Raw genomic sequence first — 18313 nt, 5'->3', positions numbered from 1 at the left:
ATAAAAAAATAAAAATCCGTATTCCAAGCGGATGGTTTTATCTTTTTTTTTTTTTTTTTGAGAGCAGGAAGGCAGGGTAAACAAACAATCTTTATTCGTACAATTGTACTATCTTAGGGATAAGAAAAGGATCGAGACAGCAAAAACAAAGCAAAAACAATTTGGAAACCAGAAAATCAACGTAAAGGCCGCCCTTTTTTGTTTGTGTAACATGAAGAAAGTAAATGACAATCCTAGTCACGGGCGGGAGTGAAAATGAAGTTATCATCTGCATCACAATCCCTGCAGCACGCGGTGTCGCATCATAAATCTGGCAGACAGCCATATAATCTTGACCATTTCTGCCTTTGTGGGCGGCATATATTCATGTATTTCTCCTGCGTCGACCATGTAGGGGCCCGTTGTCTTCTCAGTGTGCTGTATGCCAATATAACTGAACCGCGCAGTATTGTTTCTAGTCGTTCTGCTGCAGGAGTCTTCTCAGTTCTGGGACACCCCAGCTGTCGGGCGGATTGTGAAAAACACTTCCTAAAAAATTGGAAAAGTAAGTCCTGTATTTCGTATGACTCCGCATGAGCTCGTGTTGTTCTTGTAAATACATCCAATAATCCATCACGGACTTAATATCGTACGAATACAAATATTTCGTCGCATGTCCAGCGATCCAATTGACCGCATACGTCTTTTGTTTGGGAAAAAAGGTCTTGTCCGGTAGAAAAAGTACATCCGATGTGATTTCTGTGTAGTTAGTGCGCCGAAGGAAGGCCAATATTCGACGCGTCAGCATCCAGACGTCCCTCGCTGCGCCACACACTAAACCATGTTCTTCCGTTGCTAACAGGCCGCAGTTTGTGCAAAGAGGAGAATCGACCATATGAATTGTATGTAATCGACTCCTGGTCACAAGTTTACGGTTTATAAGAATGTACCACATCGATCTCGCTGCTGTTGACAGGAATGGAGTATGCACTGCACACCAAATGTGGTTCCACGTTCTCGACGGGTATTTGAATTCCATTACGTTGCGGGCGTGGTGATCCATCAAGCACCTATAGATCTCCCGAGTCGTGGGTAATCTCGTCGAAGGTACTTTCAGACGAACATAACTGTAATCAACCAGAAATGAGGCAATGTGTGCAAGAGAAGGCGAAATATTGCCCACCGCAATAGGGGGTTCGTACGAAGGCGGAACAAGTACTTCTATCAAAGCTGACGTAATGGTGTGCTTTCGTTGTTGCCAATTTCGTATCATCGCTCGCATGTAAAGCGCCAGAGCTTTGTTTCGCACGTTTGTGAGGTTGAGGCCACCGTTCCGGAAGTGCAGCGTTAACGTGTCATACGTGATCTTAAACAACATCCCAGTACTAACATAGTAACCAAAGGCAGCCATGAGGCGGTCTGCAATACCCTTCGGTATTGGTAGGACCTGCGCTAAATGGGGCAGACGTGACGCTATGTGAACGTTAGTGTATGCCACACGCTGGATCATGTCAAAGGCTCTCAGTAAGTTGTTCCGTTTCGCCAGACAAACATTTTGCAGAAGCCGCCGAGAACTCGCCGCCGCTGACCGCCGTAGTGAGCGGGTAAATGTGATCCCCAGACATCTCAGCGATTCCACCGTCTGAAACGGTCCCGGTATGTCTTCCAGACCCCGTCCAATGTGCATAATTTTGGATTTCGTCATGTTAATGACACTGCCTGCTGCCGTCCCGTAAGAGTCTAGATATTCAACAGCCTGATGCACTTCATGACCTGATCTGACAAGAAGGATCATGTCGTCCGCATATGCGCGACAAACGAAAGAGTTCTCATTAAGCGCTATCCCAGTAAGTGAGCGCCTCATAACACACATCAGCGGCTCAAGCGCTATCGCAAACAGCATCATGGAGAGTGGGCACCCTTGTCGGACGGAGCTGTTAATAGGAACCGAGCACGCTTCCCGACCGTTTACAATCACCTTCGATGTAGCCCCTCGTATTAGCCTCATAATGATGGAGATGAAAACAGGTGGAATCTCCATTCGGCTCATGACTGACGCCAAGAAGTCATGGTTTATCCTGTCGAACGCACGGTCGAAGTCCACAGATATCATCGCTGCTCGCATTTTACAAGTTTCCGCAAGGGCGATAACGCCACGGTATTCACTTAACGCCGAGGAGATGTTGCTTCGCACCCCTAGGCAAGCCTGATCAGGGGATATTGTCTTGGATATCGCCAGCTTGAGACGAGACGCTAGTAACCGTGCAAAAATTTTATAATCGGTGTTTAGCAGAGTGAGAGGCCGATATTGAGTAACACTACGACTCCTCTCCATCTTCGGGATGGGAAGAAGAAAGCCCGTCACAAAATCCGACGGTAGGCGCATGTTCGGACTCATCGCCTCATTGTACATCGACACCAACTGTGGCATCATCATGTCCTCGAATTCTCGATAAAACTCTAGCGTAATCCCATCTGGCCCCGGTGATTTATGGGCCGCTCCTTTTGTGAGTGCCACCTTTATATCGTCTTCTGTGAGTGGCTCCATAAGCGCTGCCTTATCCGTCTCTGTCAGTGTCGTTTGCAGATGTTGCAGTATCTCGTCCCCTACCTGACGGTCCGTCGGTGTACCGGCATAGAGATGGCGGAAATGCTCTAAAAATTCATTTGCAATGTCCTGTTGTGTTGTCAGTTGACGGCCATCTAAACCGTGGAGCACTGTTACCAATGCCCGGCGGTAACGCTTATGTTCCCGCGACACATGGTGCATCGAGGTACGTTCCCCAGTGATGGTGTCGAGACATCTTGCCCGTATTGGGATGCCACCCAGTCGTCGTCGCGTGATCGATAGGATTTGTGCCTTGACACGATGAACTTCCGCATGATGTTCTGCAGACGGCACCTGGAAGGACAGCTCACGAAGCATGGTGTAATAATAATCAAGAGTGTCTCTCTGCCATCTCGCCTTATCCCGACCATACTGTATTAGAGCTCTTCTTATTGCCGGCTTAGTGCACTCGAGCCACCATTGAAGCACGGAGGTATACGTTGGTAGACGGCGGTGACATGTGGTCCATACCTCCTCGACTCTCTGACGACATTCGGGGTCCGCCAAAAGAAACGAATTGAGCTTCCATGTCCCGCGGCTTCTCCACACACTTTGCCTAGGGAGTGACATGGTACAAATGTAAGCCAGATGATCAGTAAATGCCGCAGGCCATCGTTCCGCGTCGACCACCTTATCCTGTAGGCCAACCGAAACATATATTCGATCGAGTCTGCTCGCCGAGTGACTGGTAAAAAAAGTATATCCCTCACGGTTCCTATGAATCATGTCCCAGGTGTCGCTTAACTCCAGATCCCGGCATAGCAGATGCAATTCACGACAAGTATTGTAATGTGGTGTCTGGTCTTTTTGGGCTAAAACACAATTGAAGTCACCACCTATAATGAAATGATCGAATCTGCCGGTAAATAAGGGCACAATCTCTTCCGAATAATATCTCGCACGCGCCCGTCTGTTGTCTGTGCCGGAAGGGGCATAAACATTGAGAATGCGAATTCCATTAACAGTTATCGCCAGTCCTCGTGCCGAAGGTAGATAAGCCAGGTCTCGGACCGGAATCCCGTCCCGGACCAATATCGCCGTTCCACTGTCGTTGTTCGAGTGCGGCGAGGTGTAGGAGATGTATCCATGTACGTCCTGGAACTCAGGAATGTAAATTTCCTGCACCATCAGTATATCCACATCCGACGCGTATATCATGTCCCTAAACAACTGCTGTTTCACGGGCGATCTAATGGTATTTACATTCACTGTCCCTATTCTGTATGCCTGGGGTCGAGTAGCTGTCATCTCCACATGACGTTAAAATGACAAAGTTTCAGCGTGTCGATAGTCCCGTTGCACATCCGCCGAGGGTCGCCCGAGGAACGTGTTCCTGCGGCATTAGGTTTCTTGAGATGCGGACGGATGCAAGGCCCCACCAATAGAATGGTCCGCATCGGTGATGTCGTCGTCCTGCTCATACCAGCTGATACTATTGGTGTGCTCCAAATTTTCCTGTGCGGCATTGTTGTGTGACATCTGTTGTTCTTTCGCAGCTGTAGACTCCACCGCCGAAGGGGTAGCAGGCCCCTGAGCGGATGCGTCGGCCGAACGATATGACATCATTTCACTGTCCGAATTCATATGATCTGCGACATCCGAAGCTTGTGGTTCCATGTCAGACAGGTCCATAGTGTTAGACTCGTCTGGGCTCCCTAGAAGAGAAGGGAGCGTCTCCGCAGAGTTTAGTCGGCGCTTCTTGCGGCGCTTTGGCGAGCGTTGTTTGCGGGCCCTAACCTCGGCCTCTGGTATCGGCGCATCTTGCATCTCCTGCGTTCCCGCCGTCGCCACAATCCCCTGGGGCCGTTCCACTTCAGCTTCCATGCCTATTGTGATGCTCTCATCCTCTTTCTGCGCCACCTGTAGTGTCTGAGATTGGAGGTTGGTCGGAGCCATTCTTTCTTCAGTGGCGTCCGATGGCGCCTCAATCAACTGCGGCATCGGTTCGATGGTGCGCTCCGACCTCGGCGTCACCTCCCCGCGAAGTGCCGTCACGTAAGTCATCGGCAGTGACGTTGGTGTGGTCGGATTCTGGAAGTCTCCGCTGGGGAGTTGCACGAGTCTCCTCTGCATACACGCTGATCGAAGATGTCCTTCACCACCACACCCGGAGCATGTCCTGGGCTGTCCATCATAGATGACAATAGCTCTACAGCCGCCGATGTTTATGTACGATGGCACATGTTTTGTAAGGGCAATTCGCACCTGTCGGACACCATTGAGCACTGGATACGTGCTAAAACTTGCCCAGCGTTCGGCCGTATGACTAATAACTCTGCCATATGGCTGGAGTGATTCAGTGACCAATGATTCGGGTACCTCGAAAGGCAGCTCGAAGATTCGAATCGTACGCACGCCCAGGCCCGAATGAGCGACTAAAACTTCGCCAATATGACCATCGGAGTGTCGGAACTGGAATCCTCGTTTGGCGTCTTCAATGATCCTATCACATGCTGCGTCGTCAATCATCTTCACGTAAAGAGTGCTGCTCACGATTGATAAATGAATTCCAATAATCTCCGTGTAATTAAGATGCACTTCGTCCCTCAAGAAACGTTCGATTTCGAAAGCCTTCGGTCTTGCATACTCGTTACAGAACATGTACTGTATCGTGGTTTTTCGGAAATTGTGTGCCATTGCGTTCGATTTAAACAGTAACACACGCGAGTGACGACGGTGTAAACACCGCTTCTTCCGCGACCGTTCGCAGCCGAGACGTAAACAAGTCCGAGCTGCTCCGCGGCTAAAGGCGGACTGGGCCACAGAGGCTAACTGGCGTTAAGCTGGCTGTGTGCTCGCTCAAATCAACACTTGCCAAGTGTACCCTTCCTGATGCGCTACTCTACGTCTGCAGAGAGTCAGGACGTCGCATGAGCCTTTCCTGTGTGCCTGTACATACTCAGACGTATCGAAGTCCAGGCATCTACCTTCTGCTGGCAATTCTTGTACCTGCCGTCTTAGGCTATTCCCTTTCTGAACTCCAAGTCCTGCACACAAGGCAGTTAAGTGACTATTCATATGGGTCATACTATTTACCAACAAGTAATTTTAAAATAGCGTTTCCTTTCACAGCGCCATCACGCTTTGAAACTCTTCCGCAGCTAACAGGTCGATTGATAATGGCCGTCGTTTCGTTTCAGGTTGTCAGTAAGTGCGTATTTTCATATCGTCGTCATACCTCTGATACCTGTAAGCACTCAGAAACGCCCACTTTCTCAACTATTACACCTCTATGTGGTGAGAGTGATTTTGCCCCAGTGAATTAAACGTGTACCTCTGGTGGGACTCGAACCCACAAGCCCCGGTTTAGGAGACCGATGCCTTATCCATTTTTTTTTCTAGTCAGACGCCTTAACCACTTTTTTTTTTTTTTTTTTTTTTTTTTTATTTAGTTGGGCCTCCCTTCTCCCCTTACAGCCCTCCTTGCGCTCTCCATGAATGCCTTCCTTGGCGAGCTTCTTCAGCTATAATCAAATGAAATCAAAGTCTCCAGATTCACTGGCATCGTACAACAGTACACAAAAGGAATTCAATTTCTTCGTGATTACAAGGAGCTCATTGCTACGTCTTCTTTGGAATATAAGTGCCAACGAAAATTAGAAATCTTTCTCAAAACCAAGAAGAGAGAGGAAAAAAAGAAAGATGTCTCTTCCCTCAAAAAACAAATAATGAGGAATAAGAAAGAAAAGAAAACTTCAGGTTCTTCAAGCGCCATAGGCGAAATGATAACGAAAATAGTATTCACTGTTGACTTGTACCTGAGAACTTCACCATGGAAACGGTGACAGGAATCGCGGATTTACTTTAGAATCACCCAATTCCCTGTTTCTCAAATAGGATTGTTAACATATTGCCAAAATCCCTCTTAATGTGTGGGAACTGGTTTCTTCGCCAATATGCCGTTGCCATATAAACAGTAAAGGCAGTAATATTGTCTTCTCCGTGTTGCGTGATGACGTAATTGACAAAATGTCCCAGCATCCACATAACAGTATTGTTTTTCGTTTTGGGGTAAAACCGTGTATCAGGCCACAGGAGGATATCAGTTGTATAAAGACTTTCAGTGCTACGTGTGAGCAGCGCCAATCGTTTCCGCACCCAATGCCAGTTGAACTGATGCCCGCAGCAAGTAAACCTGTGCCTCAGAGTGTCTACTAATCCACATTTGAGGCAGTTGTCAGTAGCACTTAAGCCAATGCGGTTGAGTTTTTCGTTGGTTGGAATAAGATTGTGGACAACTTTATACCAGGCGGAAATCACATCGGAAGAATGAATTTTGAGAGTAATATTGGTCCACACTGCCGTCCAGACGATTCTTGGGTAGTGCATTTCAATTGTATTTGGAGCTTCGTACTTCTGCCACTGAGCAATTAAGAACACTGTCGTGAGACAAGGACTTGTGGAAACACTGTCACCTAAGTAACTCATTTCGAGGTAATAAACACCGACATGTTGCAATTGAAAGTTTAGTTTCCCGATGTCAATTGGCGGTTTCATACATTTAGGGCGAACAATGCGAAACAGCTTCGATGTGATAGTATGGGGCATCGTGGTAATTATCACAGTTGTTCGTTTTATATAGAGTGCTGTCGCCTTTCGACGGATATCATTGAGTTGCAGGCCCCCAGCTTGCACTGACTTAGACAGTGTGGTATAGGTTAACTTAAAAATATGACCGAGCCACACAAACCTGCTGGACAAACGCATGATCTTATGGGCTTGCATTTTGGGAAGAGGGAACACCTGAGCGACATAATAAGCTTTACAGAGTATGTATGTATTCAAAATCCTGATCTTCTGGAGGATATTTGTCGATCGCCAGGTGTTTTCCACTATAGCTCCCTGTATTCGATTGGCAGTAAGTTTCCAGTTTTTAGCTGCCATACGTAAAGGACACCTATCGATGATGATTCCCAGAGCAACATGTTGTTCGACGATCTGTGCCCACGGTATAGCAAGAGATTCGAAGCCCCGTAAGCTTAGAACCTTACATTTACCCTCACTGAGTTTCGCTCCAGACGCAGTGCTGTAAGTATCAATCTCAGCCCGCAATTGGGTTACTTCAGACTCATGACGTAGGATAACAGCAACATCATCGGCGTAAGCCCTCACAGTAAGATTGCTCCCTAAGACAGAAAGGCCAGTTAATGTGATACACAATCTCTTCAGAAATGGCTCGAGCGACAAAACAAAGAGCGACATCGACAACGGACTGCCTTGCGGTACACCTCGTCGTATACCAACAGCTTGTGTCAGCTGACCGTTAACGGTGATCCTAGCAGTAATGCCTGTTATCATATGCCGAATGACTGCCACAGCTCGTTCTTCGAGTCCAATTCGTTGCAGGATGCGTTCTAAATAGTGATGACTAACGCGGTCAAAAGCTTTGCAAAAGTCAAGGAAAAGTAAAGCACATTTGATGTTGGTTACGGCCGCTACTGAAAGAACGTCTCTGTACTCCGCAACCGGAGTCATAATGGATCTCCCTGGAAGGCAAGACTGATGTGAATGAATAACTTTCCCAAGGATGGAGGTCATTCTGCTATTAATCGCTCGGGCAATCGTTTTGTAATCAAAGTTCAATAATGTGATTGGACGGAGAGTATCAACTCGCTTGTGACCAGTTCTCTTCGGGATTAAAACAATTTTACCCACCTTGAACTCGGCAGGAAGAGGACCACCACTCATGACTTCATTAACAATTTCAGTAAAAGTACCACCAAGGACATTCCAGAATTTAATATAAAATTCCTTGGGCAAACCATCAGGACCAGGCGATTTAAAGGAAGGCGACTCGGAGATCAAGGCTAAAACTTCCTCGGGAGTGAAATCCGATAAAAAGTCGACATTGTCAGCAGGAGTAATCGCCCTATCAAAAACATTGACCACTGCACTGACAGCAGGTTCATTGACAATTTCACTGGAATACAGTCGTTGGAAATGTTGGTGAATTTCACTAATAATGGCCGCTTGAGTAGAGAGTAATTCCCCATTATCTCCTTCCAAAACATCAATGAAAGCCCGGCGGCGGCGTGATAAATGCTTGAATAAATGGTACATAGATGTCATTTCGTCGGCTAAAACAGATTTAGGTTTGGATTTAACTTTCAGACCTTCCAATTGTTGACGCTTCAAGCTGACAAGTTTAGCCTTGACACGTTGAATTGATGGAAAGTTAGTGTTGGTCGCAGTGGAGGAATCATACAGTTGTCGCAGCACAGTGTAGTAAAACTCAAAGGTCCTCTTAAAGGCGCGTGCTTTCTGAGCACTATAATAAATGAGACTTTTTCGAAGCTTTGGTTTCGCAACAGTGGTCCACCACATCGCTTTAGTCGGATAAAAAGTGATGGAACGCAAACAAGTTTCCCACACATGCCTGATAACGTCAAATAACTCAGCGTCCGCCAGATGCGATATGTTTAACATCCACGGGGAACGAAATAATTTGGTAGGCTGTCGATTTAAGTGAACCGTTGCCGTAAAAGCGCAATGGTCGGTAAAACTAGCCGGGATTACGTTAACCGCTAGGAGTCTGTCACTGATACAGTCCGATAGATAAATTCTATCCAGACGGCTGCATGAAGTAACGGTGAAAAAAGTGAATTTAACTAAAGTAGGATACTTCAGTTCCCAAGCATCTTTCAGCTTAATATTCTTAACGAGCTCGTGCAGTTCTTTACAGTAGTTAAAATTAGGGGACTGATCGTTTTTACGTAGAACACAGTTGAAGTCACCTCCTATTATCAGGTTTTGAGGACTTCTCCTCAACAGATACGTAACATCCTCCTTATAAAAACGCGACCGTTCGAATTTGTTGCTGTTGCCTGACGGGGCATATAAGTTAACAAGGGTTACATCAAAAAGTTTACAGCTCACTCCTCGACCGGAATCTAAAAACTCGATCTCCCCAACTGGAATACCTTCCCGTAATAAAAGTGCGGTACCTGTACTTTCCTCAGGAGCAACGTTTGATATGGTTTTAAAACCAGAGATGAAGAGATTTAAAACAGTAACTTCCTGCAACAACACAATATCAGCGTCAGATTCGTGTAGAAACTGCTGTAGGGCCGCAATTTTGAGATCAGATCGAATCTTATTTATGTTCAGGGAGACGAATTTGTACGCTTGTGCCATTATTACAGTGAGGTACGTAAAGGGTCACTAAACAACACTGGTCGCATTACAATGTCATAGAAACTTCGGAATGGGCTGCATTGTCGGGAGGATCACGAACAGTCACTTGTGTGTCGTTGGGTTTGTTTTTCTTCCGTACTGCGTTGACGTTCGGTTGAACTTTGGTCCTACTACGTGCTCTGCTAGGGAACACATCGGCAGACGGAGGTGTGGGAGGGTCCTGAGTGACTTCGCAATCCATAACGTGATGTGACGCCTCAGCCATCTGATCTGCAGAAAGAACTGACTCAGAAGCTGGACAAGTTTGTTTGTTGCCTCTAGCACGGACTTCGTGTTTGTTTGTAGACGGACTTGGACTTCCTTCAGTTTGTACACAAGTACTGCCTTCCTCGTTATGCTTATCGGAAGCACGCACTTGTTGTGATTCGGCCTGTGGTGACGTCGCGACTTCAGGCGGCGTGCTCGGCTGTTGTGGTGCCAAAGCTGCCTGTACGTCACTCGGAATGACGTCAATAGCCGCAGCGTCGACAGCTGCGTGCGACGGTTCAGAAAAACTTGAGTCAGTAACCGTAACCGGCATCTCTTTTGGGACGTCGAGTTCTAATTCCTGGAGAGCCTCGTCCGGACTATCATCATCACACGTTCTTCGCCGTTTGTGGCTCAGCAGCTGCACGTCAGATTTGGAGGCAGGCGTATCTGTAACCGGTTTTGAAGGAAAGGGTGGAAAGTCGGCAACAGGCAAACCAGGCTCCGGGGGCAATATTTCACTATCACGAGGGCGTTCGATGTCCGTGATTGGTGCCTCCCTAACAAGATCGGCCAATGTCAACTTTTTACGCTGTTCCAAAGTACTTTTGAGAACAAATACACGTTTAGGGCAGTTCGTACGCAAGTGGCCAGTTTCATTACAAATAAAGCATGTGCCTGGTTGCCCACTGTACGTGACATGAACTTTATACCCACAAACAATAAGATGGGAGGGGATATCTTGCTTGACGTGCATTTCGACTGACCGGACGCCACTAAAACACTGTAACCGATGTTGACTAGACCAACGTTCGTTACTGATTTGCTTGACCTCCCCATACTTCGTCAAAATCTCACGTAAATAACAGTTTTCAACTTCCGGCGGCAGGTTGTACACAGGAACATTTTTGTATTCTACATCAGCATTGGATATGAGAACAGTACTCACCGGGGCGTCACGATGACGGAACTCAGCTCTGCTACCATGTATTAACAGAATCCTCTCCAGTAACACAGGGTTTAACAACTTGACGAAGAAACAGTAGAGATCTGTGTCGTAATAGGCAGTATGAACCTGGTCAGAGGTAATACCAATGACATCCACTATGAAATCGTGAACTTCCATGGAACTCGGTTGAACATGACGTGTAGACTTGTCAAATTCGAAACAAAGAGTACATTTCCTTGGGAACAACCTGGACGACATATCCACTTATTAAACGGTCGAGACCGCTAACACAAAACGTCACAAAAACACTAAAAGTGAACTGACGGAAGCACAATACAGCAAATCTAGCAAACAACGTAAACAAAGAAAGTAGTCACGGCTTGCACACGCTATTGCGGAGCGAAGGCACAACACGTGCGACCTGCACGGCGTCGCAAGCGGAACTGTCCATTAGGCCACAGAGGCTAACTGGCGTTAAGCTGGCTGTGTGCTCGCTCAAATCAACACTTGCCAAGTGTACCCTTCCTGATGCGCTACTCTACGTCTGCAGAGAGTCAGGACGTCGCATGAGCCTTTCCTATGTGCTTGTACATACTCAGACGTATCGAAGTCCAGGCATCTACCTTCTGCTGGCAATTCTTGTACCTGCCGTCTTAGGCTATTCCCTTTCTGAACTCCAAGTCCTGCACACAAGGCAGTTAAGTGACTATTCATATGGGTCATACTATTTACCAACAAGTAATTTTAAAATAGCGTTTCCTTTCACAGCGCCATCACGCTTTGAAACTCTTCCGCAGCTAACAGGTCGATTGATAATGGCCGTCGTTTCGTTTCAGGTTGTCAGTAAGTGCGTATTTTCATATCGTCGTCATACCTCTGATACCTGTAAGCACTCAGAAACGCCAACTTTCTCAACTATTACACCTGTATGTGGTGAGAGTGATTTTGCCGCAGTGAATAAAACGTGTACCTCTGGTGGGACTCGAACCCACAATCCCCGGTTTAGGAGACCGATGCCTTATCCATTTTTTTTTTTTTTTTTACCGCTCTACCAACTTTTTTTTTTTTTTTCTTGTTGGGCCTCCCTTCTCCCCACATAGCCCAACCAATCGCTCACCTTTTCTGCCTTTGTCGGCTAGCTTCTACGCTGTAAATTTATTAGTTTTTTTTTTCTTTTTTCTTTTTTTTTTTTTTTGTGTGTGTGTACATGGTATAACATAAAGTAAATGAAAACAAAAGGGATGAGTGGCTTCGACTCATGAATGCCATCTCCGGGAAGAAATCCTCTGTATGTGCCGCCTCCATCGGCACTGTGTTGGTTCGTGATTTTTCTCGAATTACCTTTGGCAACCGTACCTTAGTGGCCCTCGTACGTCGGAAAACTGTAAGGTCGGCTTCTCGGGTTGAAATGTGTTCACTCCGTTGCGAGTTCGTCCTGTTTCATCGTGTGGTCTCTTCTCGTTACTTTCCTGTCTTGTCTACTCTTAGCTTTCCACCTGCCAAGTCTGTGGGGGATCCATGATCGCTTTGATGAGAAAATTTGCGTATTCCTGTTTATAATGTGGAAGTCTGCGAAGTCCATCGTGCTGTGTTTGTAAATATGTCGAAAAGTCTCCAATACTACGTTCTGAGTTTGCAATAATATAATATATTGCTTGTCCTTTCAGCCAGGTTACGGCATTTCGTTTCGTGGTAGGGTAGAGGTCATCGTCCGGTAGAAGTAGACTCTTAAGGGTGATGGCTTGAGGGGACGTGCGTTGTAGAAAGGCCAAGAGGTTTCTAACCGCTTTCCAGATGTCATGCGCCGTACCGCATACGAATGTGTGTTCATCAGTATCTTGCACGTTACAGGTTGCACAAAGGGAAGTAGCAGCCAAATGTATCGAATGTAATCGGGAAGTCGTGGGAAGTTTCCTATTGACCACGTAATACCACAATGCTCTCACTCCCGTTGGCAAATGTGGATGATGAACACTTCTCCATACACGTGGCCAGACTGCCTCGGGGTACTTAACTGCAATACTGTTTCGAGCGTGCGTCGTGAGCAAATATTTGTACACTGCTCGCACTGTGACTATTTGTTCCTCAGGCATTCCCATGCGGATGTAGCTATAGTCAAGCAAAAATTGCTTGAGATGATGAAGGTCGTCTGGTATGTGATGAACATCCACAGGCGCGTCAAGATTAGCCGGCTTTATTTCGTTCAATAGAAAAGTGGTGATACTATTAGACGAATTCTTCCATCTGTTATATGTAGAACTGACGTACAGGGCCCGTGTCTTCGTATAGACGTCGATGAGGTTGAGACCACCTGACGCCGGCGGTAGAGTCAACGTAGAATACTTGACTTTGAAAATGTGGCCGCGGCTGACAAAGTGGCCGAAGGCAGCTAACAATCTGCTTGCCATCGGGAGGGGTAGCGGAAATACGCGTGCCACATAGTTAATTTTTGAGACGAGATAAATGTTCACCAAGGCCACGCGTTGTATTTCGTCCAGCGACCTGAGGGTATGTTGACGTATGCTCGCGCGCACTGTATTTAGCAAATCTTTGTAATTGATTGCAATCGTGCGTCGGATGTCACGAGTAAATTTCACTCCCAAGCACTTCATGACCGTGATCACCTTGAGCTGTCCAGGAATAGGGGCCTTCAATCCGCGACCGATGTTCAGGACACCGGACTTCATTACATTCAACTGAGCCCCCGCCGCCTTCCTATACTGCTCTACTATGTCCATCGCCGTCCGTATCTCAGACGTGGTTCGCACAAGAAAGGCCACATCATCCGCGTAGGCGCGGCATACAAACTTGTGACCATACATCAGGACACCCTGGAGGTGTGAGGTCAGCGCTGTTAATAGCGGCTCGATGGCGATAGCAAACAGCGCCATCGACATAGGGCAGCCCTGTCTGACCGAACTTTCAACAGTTATCGGCCCCACTGATCGCCCGTTGAGCAAAATCGTGGACTGGGAGTGGCGCAGCAGTCGTGCGATGATGGTGAGGAAACGGTGGGGGAAGTTCATTGTCTGCATGGTTTTCAGTAAATACTCATGGTTCACACGGTCAAATGCCTTGTCAAAATCGAGAGCAACCAAGGCGCACGGAATGCGACAGGCGGCAGCTATCGCTATGACGTCGCGATAGTCACACAAGGTGTCGTGAATGTTGCGGCCTATACCGACACTCGTTTGTGGCGGGGCTGTAACCGTGTTCATCACCGGTTTGAGTCTCCTAGCTATAATCCTTGTAAAGATCTTATAATCACAGTTTAGAAGTGTGAGCGGGCGGTAGTGTTTTGCGGATTGCGCCAATGGCGACTTAGGAACCGGTATGATCAGGCCCTCACTGAATTGTCGCGGGATGTCTTTGTCGGGGTCCATTAATTCCTGGCATATGCACGTCAGTTTCGGTAACAACAGACGTTCAAATGTGCGATAGAACTCCACCGGTAGGCCGTCTGGACCAGGTGACTTGTTCTCAGGGCCCGTCAGCAGTGCATCTTCTACTTCCTCTTCGGTAGGTTCAGCCAACAATTGAAGTGCTTCCGTCTGATTCACCTTGCGGGTTATACCCGACAGTAAAGCCTCCATCGCCTCGTGATCCACAGGGCCAGCGGCGTATAGCGTCGCATAATAGTGCTTCATCTCAGCTGATATCTCACGCTGCTGCAACAACAAACATCCGTCCTCCGTCCGCAGTGCAGTGACCAGTTTCCTGCGGCGACCTGTCCGCTCCTTAAGTACGTGATAGATGGAAGGTTGTTCGCCTGCGACACCGTCACGAAGTCGCGCCCTGACTTTGCACCCGATGAGCTTTTGACGCGTCAAAGCCGTAATCGTGGCTTTTATCCGTTGTATTTCTTGGTGATTGTCTATAATCGACGCGTCCGGGCGGTATAAGTCTCGAAGGACCTGGAAATAGAACTCGACCGTCCTGGTGTACCACTCCTTCCTGTCACGGGAGTATCTCATAAAGGCCTTCCTGATTGTCGGTTTTGCACAGTTTAGCCACCATTTCAACGCCGAGGCATATTGAGAAAACCTTCTCTCACAAGCCGCCCAAGACGCAGCGAAGAGTTCATGGCATGCCTGTTCGTCCAAATGCGATACATTCAACTTCCAGTATCCTCTTCCACGGTACGTCCCTTGGCGTTGGAGGTTGATTGTACAAATGTACGCCGCGTGGTCAGAGAAGACGGTCGGCCATATCTCCGTCTGCAAGAGTCTTCGACTTAAATCCAGCGTGACGTAAATACGATCGAGTCGACTGGCGGAGTGAGTCGTGATATGCGTGAATCCTGGCCTTTCGCCAATGACGTGTTCCCAGGTATCAATAAAATGAAAGTCCCGTATTATAGCCGCTAGATCCGGACAAGTGTTAAAATGTGGCGTCTGGTCTTTCGGAGATAGGACGCAGTTGTAGTCGCCACCGAATATAATGTGGTCGTAATGGCCTACAAGCAATGGTGCAATAGCATCGTTAAAAAATGCCGCCCGTTGCGGTCTATTACCAGTGCCTGAAGGGGCATAGACGTTGACAATACGAGTATCGTAAATGGTGAGTGCCATACCTCTCGCCGTTGGGAGGTACTCTACGTCAGTCGCTAGTATCCCTTCTTTTGTGAGGATGGCTGTTCCAAGTTCTTGCACAGTCCCGGGATGAGTGAAGGCTATATATCCACTAATCGTGCCGAGGTCTATGTTCTTCACCTCTTGTAGTAAGACCACGTCGAGTTCGGCCGCATACAACATATCACGTAAGGTCTGCAGCTTTAGATTGCTGCTGATACTGTTGATGTTGACAGTCCCTACCCTGTAAGCTTGTGCAGAAGCCATTCGCGGATGGAAGGGAGGAAGGCCTTTTCTGTGACTACACGCACTATAGATTACTGGTCGCTGGGGCGGGTGGGAAGCCCATCCGTATCATCCCCGACCCCGCGCATGATCGTTGTCCCCACACCAACCATAGGATCGTCATTCAAGTCCCCTCCTGGCGGAACGCTTTCCACATCATCGGCCCAGTTGCCGGTCACCCGGAGGCCAACCTCCGTCGTGTCGCCGTCAAGTGACTGCATGGGTATGTCATGCGGGGACACCTCCCGTGTCGCGTGCACTACCATCTGTTCGGTGGGAGGGTTAGGTGGCTCGGCCGTCGCAAGAATGCCTGCCGGAATGAGGACCTGGTGGATGCCATCGTCTTGTGCTACCGGTGTTCCCCCAAGTGTGCGGGCAACCCGCTGAGCCTTTTCACGCACCTCCTTCGCCGTCTGGTCCGCGTTCGGGGGCGCAATCCGTTGTTTTTTGCGTCTGCGGGGTGAGTGCCGTGGTCGGCTCATCTCACTATCGGAAGATACGGTCTGGTCCGGTTCCTGCGGGACCTCCGGATCCTGGAGCACGACGTTTTCAGCCGCAGCAACTGCGGCATGGCCCCCGTCATCGGGAGTTACCTGTTGCTCTGACTGGGCAGCGGATAAGTTTGTCGCCGTTATCTGGTTCGCGACTATGGGCGCATCGTTGGTCTCAGGTGGTGACGGGCGAGGAGCCGCCTCCTCGACTAGTAAGTGGTCCGGTTCCGGTCCTCTGACTGCCGCAACGTAACTTACCGGCAACGACTGCATAGTCGCAGGTCTTACGGCTTCTCCCACTGGTAACTGCGCTATCCTCCGCTGCATGCAGTCCGAGCGAACATGGCCTTCCTTACCACAACCTGAGCACGTTCGGGGTTGCCCTTCATACATGACAATGGCTCTACATCCACTGACGTATATATATGAAGGGACGTGACGCCGAAGATCAATTTTGACCTGCCGCACCCCATTGAGAACAGGGAAGGTATTGAAAGTTGTCCACTTCTCCGCTGTATTACTTAAGACCGTGCCATATGTAGTAAGAACATGATTGATCTGCCCTGCAGGCACCTCAAACGGAAGTTCAAAGATCCTAATGGTCCTGACGCCAAGTCCCGCCATTTCAACCGTCACATCCCCCACGTTACCGTCACAATGGGTGAACTTAAATCGACCTCCCGAAGAGGCTATTACTCGTGCACAGCAGTCTGTGTTCGACATCTTCACATAGACTGTTCGGCTAACTATCGACAAATGGATCCCGATAACGTCGCCAAATTGTAACTTCACTACATCGCGCAAAATAGGCCTCTACTTCGTATGGCTTAGGTCGTGCATAATGGTCGTCGAAACTAAATCTCAGTGTGTTTGTACGGAAATGGGACTCCATCGTTACCACGTGTACATGGCTAAATTCCTCGAGAAACGGCTAGTCCCACAGTGTTGAATCACCACTCGCCGCGGAGCTGGTCCGGAACAGCGAGGACGTAAACAGCGCACGTCCGCTCACCTCGCCAGCCGCGAGTAGACTGTCCATTAGGCCACAGAGGCTAACTGGCGTTAAGCTGGCTGTGTGCTCGCTCAAATCAACACTTGCCAAGTGTACCCTTCCTGATGAGCTACTCTACGTCTGCAGAGAGTCAGGACGTCGCATGAGCCTTTCCTGTGTGCCTGTACATACTCAGACGTATCGAAGTCCAGGCATCTACCTTCTGCTGGCAATTCTTGTACCTGCCGTCTTAGGCTATTCCCTTTCTGAACTCCAAGTCCTGCACACAAGGCAGTTAAGTGACTATTCATATGGGTCATACTATTTACCAACAAGTAATTTTAAAATAGCGTTTCCTTTCACAGCGCCATCACGCTTTGAAACTCTTCCGCAGCTAACAGGTCGATTGACAATGGCCGTCGTTTCGTTTCAGGTTGTCAGAAAGTGCGTATTTTCATATCGTCGTCATACCTCTGATACCTGTAAGCACTCAGAAACGCCAACTTTCTCAACTATTACACCTGTATGTGGTGAGAGTGATTTTGCCCCAGTGAATAAAACGTGTACCTCTGGTGGGACTCGAACCCACAATCCCCGGTTTAGGAGACCGATGCCTTATCCCTTAGGCCACAGAGGCTAACTGGCGTTAAGCTGGCTGTGTGCTCGCTCAAATCAACACTTGCCAAGTGTACCCTTCCTGATGCGCTACTCTACGTCTGCAGAGAGTCAGGACGTCGCATGAGCCTTTCCTGTGTGCCTGTACATACTCAGACGTATCGAAGTCCAGGCATCTACCTTCTGCTGGCAATTCTTGTACCTGCCGTCTTAGGCTATTCCCTTTCTGAACTCCAAGTCCTGCACACAAGGCAGTTAAGTGACTATTCATATGGGTCATACTATTTACCAACAAGTAATTTTAAAATAGCGTTTCCTTTCACAGCGCCATCACGCTTTGAAACTCTTCCGCAGCTAACAGGTCGATTGATAATGGCCGTCGTTTCGTTTCAGGTTGTCAGTAAGTGCGTATTTTCATATCGTCGTCATACCTCTGATACCTGT

At 48.1% G+C, this 18313-nt stretch overlaps 1 non-coding gene across 1 annotated transcript; it reads right to left on the bottom strand.

Annotated features, from left to right (window-relative positions):
* Positions 1–17818: 17818 nt before the first annotated feature.
* On the bottom strand, positions 17819–17891 carry Trnar-ccu. The gene has a single exon. It is a non-coding gene; the product is annotated as a tRNA-Arg (tRNA).
* Positions 17892–18313: the final 422 nt, after the last annotated feature.

Source organism: Schistocerca piceifrons, chromosome 1 (assembly GCF_021461385.2).
Source record: "Schistocerca piceifrons isolate TAMUIC-IGC-003096 chromosome 1, iqSchPice1.1, whole genome shotgun sequence".
Classification (NCBI taxonomy): domain Eukaryota; kingdom Metazoa; phylum Arthropoda; class Insecta; order Orthoptera; family Acrididae; genus Schistocerca; species Schistocerca piceifrons.
This window is presented reverse-complemented; position numbering and strand designations above follow the sequence as displayed.